At 46.4% G+C, this 6,000-nt stretch overlaps 1 protein-coding gene across 2 annotated transcripts in view; it reads right to left on the reverse strand.

The window, feature by feature from the left end:
* Window positions 1–6,000, reverse strand: part of CAMK2A (calcium/calmodulin-dependent protein kinase II alpha) — a 74,624-nt gene that overhangs the window by 11,029 nt on the left and 57,595 nt on the right. The gene's annotated exons all lie outside the window — the stretch shown is intronic.

Here is a 6,000-nt window from a genome sequence, read left to right on the forward strand (position 1 = left end):
AGCCCCCGCCGTTTCAAGCTCATGGACTGTGAAGTGAAGTTTCCTGGTCTGTCGAAGGGGGTTGGGGGGTGATAGTGTCCTGCTTTCGGGTTGTTATGAAGGTGAAATGAAGGGATGAATGGGAAACATGTGGCCCAAAGTCTGGCACACAGTGGGTCCACACTGTTAGTGCCAGAATTGCCATATAGCTCACCATGTCTGTTCCTCACAAACACACTGGGAGGCTGGCAGGTCTAGGTTCCCCCGATTTTACACATGAAGAGACTGAGTCTCAGTGATGAAGACATTTGAAACCAGGTGCTCTGGCTCCCAGCAGTGCCTAGTAGCAGGCTCTCCTGGTTTTCCAGGGGCAGGTCCTCCTCCCCTTTTCCCCAGCCTCAAGCCTCAGTTTCTAACTTGGTCAGCCTCCTGGAGCAGTCTCAGGTGCGTTAGATGGGCTCACTCCTCACTGACTGCTCAGCCTGGGAGGGAGACTGGGGTGGAGGCTGAGAGGGAGACAGCGCTTGGCTGAGGCCTATACCTGCCTTTTCCTCACAACCAGGGGCTACTGCCTCAACACCTGGGCTCACTTCAGGCACAGAAGACACAGAATCACAAAGTATCAGGCTAGAAGAACCCTGGAAGGTCAGGATCTTCAGCCCCCTTGTCAGACTTGTGGGGAAACTAAGGCATAGTGAGAGATGTGACTTGCCCAATGACACAAAGGGCTTTCCCCACAGGATCATAGCACGTACCTCACCAGATTCCCCTCATAGCACGTACCACACACTTTTGTTTCTGCCCATATACTAATCTCATACCCTAACACCAATATCAGTTCCTTAGAGCCTGGTCTGTCCCACTCTATCTCTGGAGCTTAGAGAAGGCCTGGTGCCCAGGGGCATTCTTTACTGAGTGAATGAATGAATGAGTATTGCGCTGCTGTGTTCTGCCTATGAAATCTGGATGCCTTACAGCAAAAGTTCACTAAGTTGCCACTTCCATGGCACAGATAAGCAAACATGTGAGAAAGATTAAATACTTTGCTCCAAGAGAGCTGGGACTCAACCGCTGTTCGTAGCTCCAAAGTCCCTCACTTTCTTCTCCACTCCACATGCCTCTTAGGGCAGGAGACTCTCTGCCCACACAGCCCTTACTGCATGGTGGGTTCTCAGAAGATGTATTAATGACCATCTTCAACGTCCTCTCTATGAATAACTGCAGTTCCTGGATGGTGCAAATGATTAATGCACTTGCCTGTGCTCCGAAAAGTTGGAGGTTCGAGTTCACTCAGAGGCACCTTGGGAAAAAAAGCCTGTTGATCTAACTCTGAAAAGTCAGCCACTGAAAATCCAATGAAGCACAGTTCTACTTTGGCGTACATGGGATCGTCATGAGTCAGAATCAACTGCATGACAACTGATTTTCTTTCGCGGTTCCCACCAGATCATTTGAGTTGAGAATACATCCATCTTTAGACCATGAGCTCCACAGGGTCACCTAGGGTGATTACACTTCTGGGGCTTTGTCTGGGGCTGCGAAAAAGGTGACACTCAATATGTATGTACTGAGAAGATGGATGGCTCCAAAGCAGCCTAGGGCTGCTAGCTTTGCCTTGTTCCCTGGACTTACCCAAGTCACCTGATAACCTCTGCCCCTACTCACTGCAGAGAACCTGGCCCCTACTCAACTTCACCCTCCTTCAATGGGAGCAGAATACTGAGGGCGGGGAGGAATCCCAAAAAATTAGTCCAAGGACCCCTCTCCTCACCCCTTCTAGGAACCACCTCATTTCAGCTGTTTCTCTGACTTTACAAAGTTTAACAAAGTATTCAAGGCACTCTGGAGCCAGGTCCTGGCTCTGTGTGAACTTGGGCAAGGAACTTTCCAGTGCCTCAGTTTCCCATATATGGAGATAGTAAAAATACTTACCAATCATAGGATTGTTCTGAGGATTGAGTTTAGAATATATCAGTAGGAAGAGCTAACACGTATATGGATCTCACCAAGAGCCAGGTACCACTCTAAGCCCTTTATATCAACACAGTTATGTAAATAATCATGTATTATGGAAAGCAATTGGACTCCTGGTATGGTGCTGTGGGTTAAATGCGCCAGACTGCAAAGCTGTTTGAACTGCAAGGTCGGCGGTTCAAGCTCACCAGCTGCTCCTCGGAAACCCTATACAGGGTCGCTATGGGTCGGAACCAATTTGACGGCATTTCACAACAACAAATGGAAAGCAATTGGGCTCCTGGTGTGGTGCTGTAGGGTCAGCACTGGACTGTGAACCACAAGGTGGGCATTTCAAACACAACAGCTGCTCCTCAAAAACTCTACCGACTCGATGACACTTAACAACAATAATTACAACAATTACAGGAGTGACTGTAATGCCCTCCTCCAAGCAGTCTTCTCAGTCTCCTGGATGTCACCTCCAGGTCCTGACTCAAGGACCCTCTTCGAGGGCTCTTGAGCGGTCTGGTTGTCTCTCTGATTATGGGCACAGCGTCTCAGGTCTGACCTACGTAATGTAGAATGTCAATTCCATGGTGGTACTTTCTATCCCTGTCTAAATTTCTGGGCTCTTTATTATGCAGCCTGAGATAGTGCTGAGACAGTAAAATAAAGAAGAAGAAAAAGAAAAAAGACCCATTATCATGATGAATAATTAATTTCTTATTAGGGTCAAGTCAACATTTAGAGTCCCACAAATAAGGTATTCTAACTATATCCCTGCAATTCCAATGCCATAAGTCTGTGTCTCCAGTCACCTAAGCAGCCAATACCTGGTGGGCAGACATCTTCTGAGCTTTTCCTAGATCTCTGGACAGGAGATCTGGAGGCTGGGTACCCCTCAGTTCTGGAGGAAGCTGTTCCGGTCTGGGCCCCTCCCTGGCCTTCAGCAGCTGTGTGAGGGCATCATTCTCTGGTATTTCTCATCTGCCAGGTGTCCTCCCGGACAACCAGGAGTACTCTCTACAGATGGGAAAGCTGAGGCTCCAGAGAGGTTAAGGCATTCTTTCAAGTTCACACAGCATACTGAACTGAGATGGGACCAGAACTCCCGGTTGAACTTCCTAGAATGTCTCTCCCCAGCATCTGAGGCAGCTCTTCTGGCTAGAGAGGAAATGAATTTTTCATTTAGGAGATAAGGAGGAGGAGGGGATTGAGGAAGAAGCTTGGCAGAGCCCTGGGCGGCTCAGAGGGTGAGAGGCTTGTGTATTAAGCTTGAGGTGCTGTGAAATATTAATGTCCCTTCTTGGCTTGGGGGAAAATGTTCCCTGGAGGATGACATTTCTAATTAACTTTAATGTTAGGTCAAAGTCCATCCCACCAGCTGCTATTCTCACTTAGGATGAAGACTTAACAAATTAACACCAGAAAATGGTTCTCTGGAAACATTCTCTGAGGCCTGGTGAAGCTGGAGGAGGGCTCAGAGATAACTCTCCTGCCAAGCCCAGGAGTTGCTTTGAGTCGATTCTGACTCACAGCCACCCCGTGGGACAGAGTACAGGGGTCTCACAGGGGTTTCTAAGCTGCAATGTTTATGGGAACAGATCTCCAGGTTTTTCTCCCCAGAATCTACTGAGTGCATTAAAGCCATTATTTACACCACCAGAGTTTCTTCCTGGGGCTTTTTATGGGTGGGGAAATGGAGGCAGGGAATAGGGTCCCAATTCTGTCATTAGTAACTTGGACATGCCCTTTCTCCTGTCTGGGTTTCATTTTTCCCTCTGAAAAAGGGGCATACTTTTGTTAGTGGGTGCCACAGACGCCATTCCAACTCATGACTCATGTGACAGAGCAGAGCTGCTTTGTAATCTTTATAGCAGCAGATCATCAGATCTTTCTTCAAAAAAGTTCCAATGGCCAACCTTTCAGTTAGCTACTGAGCCCTTAACCTTTGCACCCAAAGGGGTGTAAACCAAAAAACCCATACCCACTGCCATTGAGTCAGTTCTGACTCCTAGAGACCCTACGCAGGATTTCTGAGATGGTCATATTTACAGGCACAAACAGCCACAGCTTTCTCCTTCAGATTGGCTGGTAGGTTTGAACCACCAACCTATCAGTTAGCAGCCAACGCCTAAACCACAGTGCTACCAGAGCTTCTTCAAATGGGCATGTTGCTGTTGTTAAGTGCCACTGAGTCAGTTCAAACTCATCACAACCCTGTAGAGGGTTTCCGGGGAGTGGCTAATGGGTTTGAACTGCTGACCTTATAGTTAGGAATCCAGTGCTTATCCTACACCATGACTCCTAAAAGTGGCATTGCTTCTGTTGTTACTGTTTTTGGTGCTGTTGAATTGACTCCAACTCATAGTGACCTTGTTTAGGGTTTCCAAGGAATGGCTGCTGGGTTTGAACCCCCAACCTTGTGGTGAGCAGTTCAGGGTTTATCATACAGCACCACACCAGTACTCCAAAAGGGGTATAGATGAACTAAAATGCAATACTTTGAACATTTTTCCATTCAGATCCCTCTAAAGCAGAGGGTAATGATTGTAAATGCTGGGCCTTCAAGGATACATGCAGCCCAAAGCCATCAACCCAGGTGGAAAATATCTTTGACATGTCATATTTTGCTTTAACAACACATTTTGCATTCTATTCCATAATATCACCTGTTTAACATTTAAATATTTCCCTTGAAATGTTGAGTAAATATTGAAATATTGAGTAAAACTGATGCTTGAAGAAAATGCTTTGTGGCTTCCTGTCACCCAACCACAAACTCCAGTTTGGAAAAATGAAATGAAGATTTATTGAGTAATGGCTATGTGTGTTGCTGTGATGCTGGAAACCATACCACCAGTATTTCAAATACTAGCAGGATGGTGAGACTCCATCTCATGTACTTTGGGTTTGTTATTAGGAGGGACCAGTCCTTGGAGAAGGACAGGATGCTTGGTAAAGTAGAAGGTCAGCAAAAAATAGGAAGACCCCTAACAAGATGGACTGGCACAGTGATTGCAACAATGGGCTCAAACATAGGAAATATTGTGAGGCTGGTACAGGGACAGGCAGTTTCGTTGTGCTGCACATAGAGTTACTGAGTCAAACTGACTTAGCGGCACCTAATAACTACACTGTGCCAAATAGTGTATGAATGCTTTGGATACATCCTCTTATTTCATCGGCACAGTGTACTTTATTATTGATACTTCATTATTATCATTTCTTTACTGTTAAGGAAATGGAGACTCATATAAAAGTTGAGTAACTTGTCCAAGGACACCCAGTAAATGAACTCCAGTGGGGAGACACAAAGCCAGATCACTTCCCCAGTCGCTATCTGCTCAAAGACTAGGATTTTGAGGCCATGCCAAGTCTCCTCAAAACCCCAGTACCCAACACTTAGCACTGGAGAGACAGCTCAAATATGGGGGAGGTCTTATAAACGGCCATGTCTTGGTCCCATACAGACCCATGGAGTTGGAGTCCACAAGGGCAGACCAAGAAAGTCGTCAACAGGTTATACTCCTAGGACTTTAGAATGTTCACTTGACTCTAATAGGGAATTCTTCAGGATAATGTAAGTTAAAAACACATTCCATGTATTTTGGGTGGCAATGTATGCCACCAAACACACATCCATTCACAATTTCTACATGAACAGTTCAAGGGCATTGGTTACATACATCATCATGTGTCACCATTCTCACTATCTCTAGCCCTATTGCTCCATCACCTTTAATTTAGGCTCTCTGTTCCTTACAGTTCTCATCTGTGTTTTAGAGCGAGGGTGGGGAACATCGGACCAAAGGGCCCTGCCAAAGCAACTGCAGTTCCAGCCATCATATTGCCGTTGATGTTGTTAAGTACCATTGAGTCGATTCCGACCCATAGCGACCCTATATAGGATTTCCAAGAAGCAGCTGGTGAGCTTGAACTACCAACCTTGCAGTTCAAATGACTTTGCAGTCTGGCGCATTAATCCACAGCGCCACACCAGGACTCCAGCCATCACATTGTTGTTGTTGTTAAGTGCCATCGAGTCGGGTCCGACCCATAGCG

Source organism: Chrysochloris asiatica, unplaced genomic scaffold, assembly GCF_000296735.1.
Source record: "Chrysochloris asiatica unplaced genomic scaffold, ChrAsi1.0 scaffold00057, whole genome shotgun sequence".
Lineage (NCBI taxonomy): Eukaryota > Metazoa > Chordata > Mammalia > Afrosoricida > Chrysochloridae > Chrysochloris > Chrysochloris asiatica.